Source organism: Spodoptera frugiperda, chromosome 15 (assembly GCF_023101765.2).
Source record: "Spodoptera frugiperda isolate SF20-4 chromosome 15, AGI-APGP_CSIRO_Sfru_2.0, whole genome shotgun sequence".
Taxonomy (NCBI): Eukaryota; Metazoa; Arthropoda; class Insecta; order Lepidoptera; family Noctuidae; genus Spodoptera; species Spodoptera frugiperda.
This window is the reverse complement of record NC_064226.1, coordinates 3,642,775-3,658,902: the sequence shown is the minus strand read 5'-3', so window position 1 is coordinate 3,658,902 and position 16,128 is coordinate 3,642,775.

Sequence of the window (16,128 nt, the reverse complement as noted above, 5' to 3'; positions counted from 1 at the left end):
AACGTTTACTCCTCAAGCCGTATCTATTTCTAATTAGACTTTCTTCATAGACGCCCACTAGTCTTTGGGAAACTTTCGTTATTGCTTACAATCGATAGATTCAAGTACCTTTTACCAGTTATACAAGTAGATGCCTTAATTGTCCACAAAATGCTAGGTTTATTTAATACGTTGTTTGTTGAGAGTTCTTATTTTTAATTATCTAAAACAAAAAAAACCATGCAGCATTTTTTAAAGGGGGAAAATCATCCAATGACTTATCATACCACCTTAGGCGAGGCGAGAGGGAGTGTCAGACTTTAACTGACTAAAATCCTACTCCTGTTTTTCGAACCGGAGCCCCGGTAAACCCGCTAGGTAGTCCGCAGCTCCGGATAGTTTGGTTCATATATTTCAGTCATCGTAACGTTCAGTATAAAGTACCTTTAGCCTGTTACGTAATAAAAGCATCGAACCAAAAAATAAGAAATCGATCATTCTAATACCCCTCGTCGAGATTAAACTCCAAATAAATAAAGCCCACTTTTATACCAATGAATGATCCTGATTCAACAATCGTCAAGCCGGCAAGAAAATCGATGCGTAACTGAATAGGTACGCCCACACGGCTCCGTACAAAAACTAAACAATTAAACAACAAAATATTCAACTACCCACATCGCTGAAATAATCCTCTGAGAGTACCTGCTGAGGCCCAAAAATTTTGATAAGTGTCCGGGACCCTAATCCTATGGCTCTAAAATATTTATCGCAAGGTCAAAACTCGTTGAGTCAAAGTTATTACATCGATTTTTTGTAAGGTCGGTATTAGAGTTACGTTACGTTACGTTTTCGATTTGGAAAGACCTTTTCATTTTACTTTAGATATTAACTATTGATATTAATTTTTATAACGTTTGAAGTTTTCTAAATGATTTTAGAGTAAATATTTTAATCGGTTTCTGATGTATATCTGATGATCGTTCATAGTTTTTTTACAAAATAATACATATTTTGACTTAATGCATGTGTTTTGGTACTAATTGTGTCTTTCCACAGGAGCTCAAGATGCGCAGCTCGAGTATGCGATGTATCGATACAAGGGAAGTCATCTATTGCACACATCTTTGCATATATAAAACAAAAAACATAGCTTAGCTGAGTCCGTTTCCAACGCATCCACGTAGAATAGCACATATCTGGAGGAAAAGCAATCTAAAGCGTGCTTAATAACACAGTGCATTACAAACAATAAAAAATAAGAAATTAAAATAATAAAACACGACAAAATAATTACTCAACTTTCAAAATTCGAACAAATGTTCCCGCTTAAAAAACATGGCCGCTAAAAAAACTTTTTGATCGCGTTTTTCCAGCCAGCTAATTGCGAAAGTATCAAACAGAAAATACAAACCTCCTTTTTATGAATAAACATTTTCTTAATACAAATAACGGGTAAACAGCCAGGTGTTTGAATTCCGAACCTTTTCGAGTGCTGAACTAGGATTTATCGGAGGTAAAGAGGTAAGAGGCGATGGAGCGTGTTGTACATAAAAGCGTTTTAGAAATTCTTGAGCCGTTATGTGGGCGTTCGAATAATATATTATTTATCTTGTAAAGTGTCAGATATCAGTATTTTTCCGAGATCTTTGTTAAGGTATTCGATAGGTAAGATGATAGGATCGCATGTATTCTTAGATTCTAGTGTTGATAGACATAGTTGCAAATAAATGCAGATTTATTATTGGTTCACTTTCTTGCCATCATCGTTTAGCAAACAGCCGCTGCTGAACAAAATAAGGTTAGGTAAATAGAGGGTTTGCCATAAAATCCACGTTTGGCAGATAGTTTGGTGACGGCCAATTAGTCAAAAAGTATTTTCGTATACATTACAGAATTCTGTACTTCAACGACTGGTTGCAGTTGGAAAATGGGCCCAGGTTTTATATAGCAGACTTTTATTTCATTTGACACTAGAAAAATCTTGAAGATAAAGCTCTTACGTTTATACTAAACGAATTTTGCATCTTATAAAAAGACATGCGATATCTCAATACAATACTAAATACCTAAACCAATCCTATCACCAATTCCTTCAAGCACCTAACTACACGTATTAACACAATTGTCAATATACTTAACACAGTAAAGCTAAAAGATATTAGTGTCTAGAATAGTATTAAAGTCTACTAACAAACCGCTTCAAAATAGGGCTACAACGTAAATAATAAAGGCTACACAAACGACTAGGGATGTCACTTTAACCAACAGTTACAGTACAGTTGTACTTCAAAGGGGTTTAATCGCGGTAATGACACGTAATTTACATAAAAAATGTTGAGACCAACTATGTAGCGAGCAACTGTACTGGCTGAAGTAATTAGGGTTCCGTAGCCAAATGGCAAAAAACGGAACCCTTATAGATTCGTCATGTCTGTCTGTCTGTCTGTCCGTCTGTCCGTCTGTCCGTCCGTCCGTATGTCACAGCCATTTATTTCCGAAACTGTTAGGCCTACATAGTTGAAACTTTGTAGGATGGTGTATTTCGGTAACCGCTACTAGAATATTGAATAAAAAATAATAAATTTAAAAATTAAAGGGGGGCCCTCCATACATGGAACTGATTAAAAAAAAATTTTTTTTCAGCTTACATATCCGTGATGGGTGTCAATGGATAGGTCTTTAAAAAAGACATTAAGGTTCCTAAAACCACTTTTCGTCAAAATCAATCGTTTGAAAGTTAGACGCTTCCAAAGTGGAAAAATGTGTGTCCCCCCCTCTAACTTTTAAAATAAGAGAGTGAGAAAACTGAAAAAAATATATGCTGTAGATTTTAATAGAAACTAACAACGAAAATTGGTTTGAACCAGATATCATTATTAGTGTTTAAGAAATAAAACATTTTCAAAAACCGCAAATATAACTTTGTCGTTCATACAAACACTATGTAAAACCAAGTTATTTTACAACTTTTATATTATGTTATCTACTTGCTGTTACGGAACCCTTCATGAGCGAGTCCGACTCGCACTTGGCCGGTTTTTTTAATGTGAATGCACTGGTGTTTCGACTTGTACGGTAAAGAAATATAAAATTCAAGACAAGAAGAAATGTCACACATTTTTTTTTAATGTAATTTTCGTGAGAAGTACTAAATTAATTATTATGTTATCGGCTTATTCACGTAATTGTTTGACGAGGAACTCCACTAGTTTTAAGCCATGCTAGAGGTTCATATTCATGAGCAGCATTCCGCGACACACGACTAGGCGATTGTCGCGCTGCTACTGTGCAGTAGTAGTCACACATTTTGTTCCATAGAGGGCTATCCTGGATATATATGGGTATAACCTGGGTGTCTTTAAAGCCCGAGTGAATAGGTTGCTTATGGGCACACGTGCTCTATTGTAAATCGCATCATCACTTACCGTCAGGTGAAGTAGCGGCCAAACGTCGACTCATCAAATGTAAATAAAATATCACATTAACAGCTTATAAGTGGCCACTGCTGACCAAAGGCCTTTTCTCACACGGAGAAGGTTTGAGCATTAATCACCATCAAGAAATCAGGTGATTTCAAACTTATAATTTGAAGTTTTAAGCTCAGGTTTCCTCACGATGTTTTCTCGATCGACCAAGCAGTTGAGTCGAAGCTAAAATAATAATTAATAACATGTGTTACGGACTTACGGTTTCTTATTGTCAATTGTACTAAATATCTAGGTATTGTCTTCGTTTTATTTTTCAGAATGTCTGTTGATATTTTTTTATAATGTGAAAGGTTAAACAGCATCCACGTGCCATGTCTTGTATCCATCATATTATTACACTTTTACTTTTCCTCATAATAACAATTGCGCTGCAGAATATTCTCTATTAAAACGCTAAGTGACTTTTATTAAAAACATTTTATATTCCATGCTTAGTCTTTGGTCTTTAGTTGATTCTTTTACGTGGAAAAATAAATATACGATGCTTTTGCGGCCGTTCTACCCACGTTAAACTAAAGATGTAAGTAATAAAAACAATAATATTCTTAATAAATCTTCTTAGTGACTAATTAGAACCTTGTAATAGTGTATTATTACTCTTGTATACTTTTAGATAATTCATATATGAAAGAGAAAAATTTTTTTTTTTTGCATCCTCAGACTAAGTATTTGTTAGACTACTATCTATATCTAAACTAAGTATCTAGACTCTAAGTATTAGACTGAAGTTGCATCACTCTATAAAAAGTACCTACCTACTTATGTCATGTGTGAATGCTGAGTATTGCTGCGCCAATCTGGACTGTTTATTCTATTATACTGGGTGGTTCATTATTCAATGTGTTAGTTATTTTAGTTTTACTGTTAATAATGTCTACTAGAAGTTATTTTGCAAGCATTATTAACAAAAATCCTTTGCAAACAAACATTCGTATAATCGTATCCGAAACTACTTTCAGTAGGCCGTGCAAATATTAGTCCTGCGTGGGGAGTAAACGTTGTGATATAGTATTAAATATGGCTGCCAAATTCGCTCAATGAAATTCTAGAAGATCGTATGCTTAACTCACCCTATAAATAAAAAATAATCAGTAGTGTGATCAAAATTTACCGATAAAAATTTGGCCGAAAACATTATAATTTAAATCTAAATTGATATTGATAAAACTTTAAATTTCTTAATATCTGCTTCAGTAGGTTCCTTGACGTTTTAGGTTGTAAGGCTATATTTATAAGGTATAATATACCATCATCATGACCCGGAGCTGCGGACTACCGAGCGGGTTTACCGAAGCTCCGGCTCAATGTTATTACCATCATCTTAATTAGTTTCAATTTAAATAGGACAGTATAAAATTAGTTGTACAAATCCATAGAGTGTTTCTCGGTCCTTTTACAGTCAACAGATAAAAGTGGACACATGCATCTGCATATGACTTTTTAGAACAAAATTGTTGCATATTTTGAGTAAGATAGTTTACTGTAGTTAGTAGAATTCTGCTTCCACAGAACAGTTACACGAGTTTGATATTTCACACATAGTTTGGTTCACACTCAGCTCACACAATCGATTCAAATGTCAAATTGTTCTACAACTCTGTTAGAGTAGTTTCATTAATGAAGTTTGAGACAAATTAATTTGCCAACAATTCGAGTCTACGTAGTAATATATTTGTATTGAAGAACAGATCATATAAATTAGCTATTAGACTTCATTTTTGAGCCGCAAACGATATTATTGAAACCCCATTCCCCTTTAATTACTAACCCCCAAAAGGTTAGCAACGCACTTGTAACGCCTCAGGTATTCCGGGTGTCCATGGGCAGCGGCGAGGTCTCATATACTTCTCAAAAATACCTACATATAACTTTAAACCTCAATATGCCCCAAAAAGGTAAGCCAGAGTTCTTTATTTTTTATATTTGACGAATAAGCGATGTTTTTTACTTTAGGAAAGAAACAATTTAAAACTCCAATAAAAATCATTTACTTACTTTTTCTATAAAAAAAGTAGCTTTATATAAAAACTCGGCTAAACTCCACGACAATTCTGTTCTTAATTTGTAATTTTGTGATTGTTTGAAAACCAGAACTTTATTTGTTAAATATGGTTCAGTATAAATAATTTTGGTCTGTCGAAGAATAAGTAACCTAGTATTACGCGTCTTTAGAAAAGTACTAGAATAATTTCTTCAGTACCAATCGAAGATTTGATAATGTTATTAGTCGATTAAATTGTGTATAACTGTTTTAATTTAACATCGATTATCCGTATACTATGGTCACTTATTTTGAAGATAATGTTTTTTTTTTATTAATGGCTACTCGTGCAACTGTAATAAGCCATTTGCTCAAACCTTGTGCGGTTGCAGTTCGATATTCAAGTTCACAATTCGATATTCATAATCTCATCACTCATGGCGCCTCCTCAGAGCGACCACTCAGATCTGATCAATAGTAAACAGAATATCAAAGCCTGTACAAGGATAGAGAGCTCAAAGATTTCTGATGTCGGTAACAAAATACCCTTCAGATAAAATCCTAAGCCGTTTAAAGGGCCGCCCACACACGTTTACAGATGTACCAAGACCAGCACAACAAGATACCCTAAACAGTCAAATATCTTCACTGGATTTTGAACTTTGAAATTTAGAAAATAAAGTATAAAGTGTATTGAAGGTTATAGTGGAGTTTGATTTGCAACTAACCTTATTTGACGTACAACTACTTAAGAATAACTGAATCAGTTTAATACCTCTTCATTATTTTTGAGAGATTAACGAATTGTATTATAGCACTCATTGTACTAAATTGTTTTCTATTGGGCATTTAATTTTGTTTACATAAAATGAAAGTTAAATGCTTTCTTCAATTTAATTTTTCGTTTAATATTTCAGGGAAAATTCCATAGAATGAAAGAGCTCAAGGGCTGTTGATTATCATAAGGTTTGGCAGTGTAGCATGGCATACGATATTCTGCCTAGTAGATACCAGTTTTAGGGAACAGTTAGTAAAGTTACATAAGAAATGGAGGATCTTCCGACCAAGCGAGGTGATCATGCCTGGCGGGTTTTTGCCCAACTATTGTTCGTTGGAATTTTTTATGCGTGCTTATACGCATCTAAACTTCACGTGTGCAATGTAGAATTTATGACGTCATTCGTTGATTTGTTCGTCGATTGTTTATGTACGACTTCTGTCATCTTTCATTTTAAGGGACCCTGTCTTGCACATGCCAAACTGGCCTCATTTCGCTGCAGACTTGGGACATGGACATATGTACATGTATTGTACACGTCAATTGTCTTTGACGTGTAAAACAAATGCTTTTTCTCCCTCACTTGGGACAACAACAAACAGACCTCTTAATTACGCGGTACGCATACCATTATAACTGGTAAAAAGACTGTAATATTAAATAGTTTAACATTTAAGCTAGTGATGTATGCACCCATAAAACGTTTCTCCTTGGTTACTTACCTACCAGGAATTCTATTACCTAATTCTAAAGTTAATTACCTAATAACGTAAAATAGTTTTCAATGTATGCTGACGTCATTTCCAGTATTTATTAGGTCTATGGATAGAAATAATGAAGTTACGTACGCATTGCATGAGTTTATTTGGTATAGTGTAGTTGTATGACGTCAAAATACTTAGGAACTTGAAAGTATATTTTTAGTGTATGCATGAGTTATTTTTTTTAGTTTTAGGAAATTGGTGAGTCTTGTTTTTGAGGTACCGACTTCTAAACTCATTGTAATGTGTGGGGGTGAAGGGTCAACATAGTACGTACTACTTCATGGATAAACTAATGATCCTTCTTCATTTAGTATCTTGAGTTGATATTTCGATATGCTTATGAACTAGGAACAACTCTTATCTATCTTACTTAAACAACGCGATGTGCTGCTGTACGTGCCTACACACCACAATATAATTTCTTACGTGTATTTGTAGTAGTGCCCACTGCACCATAACCAATGACTGATCATAATTACTAAGACAATACAGGTGGTTCTGCAAATAGTAGCAAGTATTGATAGTTTTAAAATTAAAGAAAAAACTTTACTTTCATTAGTTACTGCCACACGCAGAGACATTCAGTGATTATTACTAAAACTATTCCTTTAGCAACGATTTTGTATCGAAAACAATGGTTAAAGACGAAATACTCTGAGTACGGCGGTTAATCATTAAATTACTTTTTAAACTCCTTCTTATAAAAAATCAAATAACAAGATAAAATTTAAAGACTCGGGTCATAAACCCACACTTACGTATTACCACTCGTGTTCGGTAATCTTGCGCAGCCGACAAAGACGCCGCGGCGGCGCCTGCGCACCTGATCCTCTTGACGGGTAAGTGGTCCATTTGAAACGTGAATGAAGTTGGTGTTATCGACAAATATCCTGCTTCTTCAAACTCTGTTATGTAGTTGTTTGTTGTTAGGCGGATAAAAGTATTTATTTAACTATTGGTTTTCACTGTACTGAAGATATTTTTTATGGTACAAGCCGATATACGAGCAGACGAATAACCTGATGGTAAGCAATCGCCGCCGCCCATGGACACCCGAAACAGAGGCGTTACAAGTGCGTTGCCGGCCTTTTGGGGGTTAGGAATTTAAGGGATTTTGGGGTATCGGGGATAGGGAAGAGGGGCAATCGGGCCTTCGGTAACCTCACTTACATAACGAAACAAAATGCAAGCGTTGTGTTAGGCCAGTTTTCTGTGAGGCCATGGTATCACTCCGGTCGAGCCGGCCCATTTGTGATGAAGCATGGCTCTCTCACACTTGGTACAACAAATTGTTACATGGTATCAACAAATTGTTATGATGACCGTTTAGGTATCAAGGGGTCAGTAAGATTACTGCTAAATGGTTTGAGCCTGGATGTAATTTCTATATGTTTTGTAAACTCATCTACTATTAGTTAAAGTACCTACTATTCAAAGTTTGTTTTAGAGACATAATGTAGTAATTCTTTTTTATTTGAATTTGAATTTCGGGATCGACAATCGCCGTCATAACACTCTCTAACGCTGCAGTACATACTAAGGGCGGCTTGCGCATCGTCGCTAAATACAGTTTAAGAGCGACGTAAACGCATTTAGTCTACTAATTACATTTAGCGTCTTGCACAACAAAAATTTAGGCACTAATCACGTTTAACGAACTGTCAAAGTTAAATACCCAAAGATCGCTATTTAGCTTCGCTAAATACGTTTAGTACCAATCGCGCGTCATCATATTTATGTAGGTTATAGACATTTTACTATTATTTTATAAAAGATTGTAAAGAGGTCGGTAGGAAGTTTGTAAGATGGATTTGTGGGAATTGTATTCTGACGACGATGAGAAGATTATAGAATATATTGATAGACCGAGGGAATTGTTTGAGAGAGCAGACTTATTTGGAATGTACCTATTCGGACCACAAATTCTTCAGGTTTCGTCTAACGAAAGAAACCACTATATTTTTGTTACAGCAAATAGCCCCACATTTAAAAACCAGCAACGAGTAAGGAAATGTACTTTTATTAATGGATATGGACTGCCTCGTTGGCCGAGTGGTTGCAAGTGCGACTCCCGAGCAAAGTATTACTGGGCTTTTTCGGTTTTTCGAAAGTTTCTCAGTAGTAGCACGGAGTCTGGACATGTGCCCGGTATAAGGCAATAGGCTCACCACACATTATATGGGACTTACAACATAAATTGTGAAAATTTGGTGTAAACATAATGTGTGGCTTAAAGGCGTGACGATATGTATGTATTAATGGATATTCAATAAATAGTAATAAATAAAAACTAGCAACAAGTAAGGAAATATACTTTTATTAATGGATATTCAATAATTGCTATTTTGAGCTAGTCATTTTGCTTTTCACTCTGTTTTATTTGGTCAGTCTTTTTGCACTCAATAATATGGTGTATGGTTCCATCGCTGCAAGCAGTATTATCAGTTCTTCTTTTGTAAAATTAGGCCCCCGGGCCCTAGAAGAAACACTTTTTTTGCCATGGTAATTATGACTCAACTAAAATAATTATTAATCAATAAAAAATACCACGAGAACAATTCACAAATCACAATAGCACCATGTGTGACAGCTCGGTTGACTTGATGTGTCAGTTGAAAGTTCGTCGGTCCATATTACGCATTTTTGTTTTAAGAAATGCAACAATTTTGCTCTAAGTCAAATCTACAACGCACGAAAGTGTAAAAAGGAACGTAAGAAACTGCATTACCGACTCTATAACTATGATTAGTTAAATTACCATCCATACGGACATGAGCAAGAGATTTTTAATTGTATTTAGGTTAAACATATTTAGCAAGATAAACACATTTAACTAAATTCTGTTTAGACCAAATGTTGCGCAAGCCGCCCTAAGAATATTTTAATCCGATTTACTTTTCTCAAGTATTTTCCGAAATAAAAATATATTTTCGCATTTAAAAAACACTTCAAACGTACTCAGACGAGCTTAAAGTCAGATTAAAATTAAAATCAAAAATAATATTTCAATCAATTATCGAAAAGTACCTATGGGATTTTACTGAGGGGCCCACGTGAAATGGAGTAACGATACCTTTTTGTTTATGTATTTTTATTTTTGAGAGGCATTAATTCTTCTAATGAGAAGATTATAAGTACTCCTTCTTATTTGTAATAATTTTCTTATAAAATTTCATAATTGTTTTATTAGAAATTTTTCTGTTTTGGTTAATCCTACTGATATGCCTATTAAGGTCACACAAATTTATTTGAGTAAGGGGATGATTATATTTTTTAATTATAAATAATGCGTGTAACATATATACCTACATAATTGTAGTAATAATAGCCTCCCTATTCAACACTGAAAAAAATATATTACGATACTGACGAAATTGGTGCTACAGAAATATTACACACCTCTTCTTATATCTTCAAAGAATCACCATTCTTATTTTTACGTTATATTACGTTTTCATTCATGAATACCATCAAAACGAACTTGTACCTAACCTTAAACGTTTTACCTCTACCGAATAATCCACCCCTAACAAAATCCGTAACAATAATCCACTTCTCTCAATACATTAAATATAAAAATGGTGTATAAAAGAACACCTAACCTAGCTAAAAGTCAATCACACGGCGAATCTTCCCGAACCTTCCGTGTCTCTCACAAATAAAATATTGACGCGATTAAATTGAAATGAAGGCACTCGAGGTGATTGCCTTCAAATATTCAGTGGGCGTCCTTCGCCATTACCGATGTGTGGTATCGATACTGTTTTTACCGATTTTACCGATTTTACCGATTCCCTGCACCGTCATGACTTCTAAAGGTTACTTAGGTTACTGACACACTCTGTATATAGGTATGTGTCTTTGTGAAGCGGGAAGATTTTTCTGATTTTGTCTTAACTAGGCTGAGGTTTACGTTGACTGAATATTTTATGTGTGTGATTGTCGTATGAGGGATTTGGTAATGAATTCACGGATTATGCTAAGAATTCTTAAAACGTCACGTATTTTGTAAAATAAATATTGTGTACACTTAATTTACTACCACTCGGTGGTTATAATTATGAGCTCCTATCGTATCTTGAAACTGGTTGAGCCAAACCAAATAGCGCATACAATTCTATGTATCTTAACCCTTAGTATTCCGATAGCGCAGATCTACGCGAGACACAATGAATTTTGTATTAATGTCTCATATTATATCAACATGCAAGAGGTTAATTATAATAATTGTATCTTCTTTAATCAAATTCCACAACAATTACAAAACCAATTTTATTTTAATTTCTCTACCTACACACTGCCATCGAAAAATAACTCGATACCATATAAAATTTTTAAAATACCTCAAAAAATAACAGCACGACCTTTTCCCACAGCATTTTATCAACGTTTTCTCATTTTAAAAAAGTAGTAGAGGGTATAAGACAGATATAAATAGGATTTCAAGTGCCTATAGGCATGGTGTGAAGTTTCATGGGTCAATGCGGATGTATTATGCGCATGAGATCCTGGTCCTTCGATACAACCATGATGTAGGTAGGTAGGGTATATACCTATATATATAACGTATTATATAATGTGTAATAATATTTATAATGTGTAACGAGTGGGTATGTGTTATAAATAGTTTAAAAATTAAAACTGGAAAAATACTGAAGGTGTTTTAAGTTATTTCAAGTTCTTGGTTATTTCAAGTTTGATACAGAACTTGACACTCTTTTGTTTATATAATAAATATCATTACCTAATTACACAATTTTTGAAATATTCTTAGCGTTTTTGGTTGTTCTTTGTGTAAAAATAAATAAGATCGCACACTGTAACAAAAATATACGTAACACTATGTAAATACCTATAAATACAAGTATTTACAACTTTACAACATTTACAAGCACGAATAATGTAGAAAAAAAAACGGAACAAGTCTTATGTAACCTCAATAATATTACGATATAAATGAAAAAAATATGTTGATATTAAAATGCAGATTTACATAAATACATACTCGTGTCTATTTTTTGCTCTCACGATTCCATGAAATTTATACGCTCGAGGCTAAAGGACCATGGTACTTTTGGCTTTGGGGTTAATTTCGGATCGCCCAAAATACCATGTATCCATCTCCTACTTATAAAGTGAAATGGTAAGTGTGTCACAGATAGGTCAGTCACAAATAGTATGTAACCCTTTAGAGATTGTTATATCAGTCATACAAAATAAAATCATTGTAGCGACACATGGCAAGTGACAGATGACAGAAGTCGCACATAGACGATCGACGAGCAAATCAACGGATGACGTCATAAATCTTACATCGCACATACGGAGTTTACATGCGAATAAACATGGATAGAAAATCTCAACGAACAAGAGTTGTGTAGAAAGCCCACGAGGCACGATCACCTCGCCTAGTCGGAGATTCCTCCTTAAGGAACTTTACTTTCTGTTCCCTAAATCACTATTTTCTCAAGAACCTTCGTGTTAAAATTTCAGAATACTTTAGTTCACAAGCCGTCGTATAAGGGCCACTATTATTACTATTACTATTTACGTCATACATACTTTGTATACACGAGTATCTATTTATAGCCGCGGACTAACTATCAAACAAGTTTAACAATCACATCAATGATCAAAATAACCCAAAACCCTTCGCTACGTACTGCAGTTCCCATATAAACCACAGTCTACACCTCAAAACAGTACCAAGAAAATTATATAATTTATTGTTGATGAATATACAAACCAATTAATTCAACGAAACGAACCCTAACAATATTCCAGGAAAGGCTACGGCAGGGATTGATTACAATTACTCTGTTAATTTTACAAATTATTCACAGAATCAACGAGTATCCATTACAATGAATAATGTTCAGACAGATATCAGACTGTAGCACCCACTATAAAAAGACCTCCCAATACACAGGAAGCTTATTTAAACAGGAATCAACTCAAACTGGAATATTTATCGTGATGAGTCGCATCTTTACCACAAAATTTTATTTCGTAGCCATTGGCTACGATTTGCGGTCACTTGCTACGACGGACTACGAGCTACGAAATGGCGTAGGCTGTAGTCGTTTGGGTTTGCAGACATTTTTGAATTGAATTTATATGTAGATAAGTCTAAAACAGTATGAGTTTGGTCTTTAGTAAGACATGAACAGAATATTGAACTAAGAAATAGATTAGTACTCTTTTAAAGGTACATTTCACTCGGCAAATTATCTTGTAAAACGTAAAAGATCAAATAATTTTGTAGGATCTCAAAGTAGGTACTTCGAATCGAGAATGGCAATTACTTATTCATTTTTCGTGACAGAAAATAATTCGACTACAAGGACCATCAAATCGGAGATGGAAAATACAGATATTATCACGTAATAGTATACAAGCGTTGTAAATAATGGATTTTAAATTGTATTCGATTTTGTTTTATTAAAAAACGTTGAGTGACGAACAATATTATGAAGCAATATACAATATTATAAAGCCTACCTAATTTCGTGTGAGGACCTAGATTTATTTTTCATTACTTTTCAGATTTTATCCTGTTTTAGGTTCCTAATTATATTGATTGATGTAGACAGACTACTGTTACCTCTTGTATATTCCCGAAGTGGTAGGTAGAGGTGCACATTACGGCGCGTCATGCTAGTTTACAATGTAAACGTACTTTTCACCATTTGTGTTATAAGTCCCATGTAATAGAGGGTCAGCCTTTTGTCATATATTGGGCACAATTATACTATTTAAATTCATATGATACAATTGTGTTATTATAAAGTCTGTCATAATTTTGTGCTAACATTTTCTGTATATATCAATTTCGAAAAAAAAAAATGATAATAATTTACACATCTTGATCATCATCATTATCAAATCAACCCCAAGCAATGGGTATTGCTTAACATAGCAATACATAGGTCACTAGATAAGTTTTGCAAAACAACGTTTATTTTTACAGCCTTTCAAAATAATTTCCATCACAGTTTATACACTTAGTCATACGTAAAAACTAATCATCAAAAATGTCTTTCCATTTTTCTTCCGGGAGTTCTGAACATGCTTGGTCCCAAGCACCCAAAAGCTCAATATCTGTAGGAAATCGTCTTCCTTTCAACTGATCCTTGATGATAGGAAAAAGAGCAAAGTCACAGGGCGCTAGGTCGGGGCTGTACGCAGGATGTTCAAGTACTTTAACACCACTGGTGTTCAAAAATTCGACGGTATCACGTGCTCGATGCGCGGATGCGTTAACGTGATGAAAATGCCAAGTGTCCATTCTTGAATTCGGTCGAATTTCCTGAAGCTTCTGAAAAACTTTTGGCAAACAATCGTTGATGTACCAAGAGGCGGTTACAGTACGCTGACTTTCTAGAACTATTCGTTCCAAAATACCCCGCCGAGTAAAAAATACAGCGATCATTTTCTTTTTGACTGAACGTGATTTCCTCACCTGAACTGGAGTTTGTTCATTTTCAAACAGCCAAACTTTATTTTTGTTTTTCGATGGTACGTCGAAGTAATATAGCCATGTTTCATCACCACTTACGATATTATTAATGTTATTAGAGGTACCATTTTCATATAACTTTAGCATTTTTTTTACACCAGTTCACTCTTGCCTCCTTTTGTTCAACTTTGAGGTCGTGTGGCACCCATAGTGTACAAACTTTTTTTACGCCAAGAATATCGTGAAGAATTTTGTGTACGCTTGGTGCACTTATCTGCAGGATCTCTTCTATCTGTTGATATGTTATACGTCGATCTTCTTTTAATAATTTTGACACTTTCGCAACGTTTTCTGAGACAGTAACCTCAATGGGACGTCCTGATCTTTGAGCGTCATTAACATTAAAGTTACCACGTCCAAACTCACGATACCATCGGTAAACTGTTGTGCGGTGAGGACACTTTTCTCCCAAAACAGTATTCATTTCTTCCACACACTCATCTACCGAAAGTTGACGCAGAAAGTTGTAACGCATAACAACTCGCAACTCGGTATTAGACCATTCAGACATTTTAATTGTTTAAAAAAGTTTTTACTACTTAACTACACGATTAATGTCGGGTTATTTTGTATGAACTGTCAAGATATTAGCTGCACTTTCAAATAAAAATATTTTTGTCTACCGTCCATTAACAGAACGAATGTATTGCAAGACTTAACTAGTGACCTATGTATCTAATTTAATATCACCCACACACAAAATGACCTTGGTTAGTAAAATATTTAAAATGTACCGTGAAAGGGACGTTGACTGTGTTGATGCGACGTCTCAGACATCACACAAAGAAAGGAGAAAATCTTTCATAAAGAAATATTTATTTAACAGATAGTGCGAGTTTGCATTTTCATTTAAACTTAAAACTATAAATTAAATAAAAATCACGGTTTACGCACTTACATTAATAGAGAAAAGCTCTACTAGTTTCGAGTCACATAGGGACTCTTCATCATCATGAGCAACGTGCGCAGACGCGGCGAAGTGAGTAAACCGACGATTTTTAGTTCATTTAGTATGTCTCACGTTAGTTATTATACAAATTATAACTATAAAAGATTTAAAAAGAAAAGGAATACGGTCCTGTCCTTTGTTGGCCTTCTCAGTCTAAAAAGGTTTTCCGCGATATCCACATTTGACAGGAGATCGAGGATCCCTTTGAGTTGATACGTTAAAAAAGTTATACACATTTATCAGAGACCGTAGATGTCTGTAAAATGTAATTTGATACAGAACATTTATTTAAAATGTAACACAGAACCTTGTTTAAGGTCTAAACTAGGGTTTCCCAAACTATGGGTCGCAAGCGAATTTTTAGTGGGTCTTATCTGTAGATGTATTAACCAACCGTTCTGTATTTTATTTTTCATATTGGTTACGGTTTAACTTCTCGAAGGTGGGTCCTGAGCTTAGGAACTTAATTTAGATAGATCGTAGTCTAGGCCACTTTAGGTAGCACTGAGGGACTACTCTAATTCAACGAACGAATGAACGAACGAACGAAAAAACTTCGCAGATTGCATACTACAATTCTATTTATTGCGAACTTTCGTGAACAAAAATGAACAAATGAAATGAAGAAAAATAAACAAATTTCGATACGAAATTAAAAATAAAACGT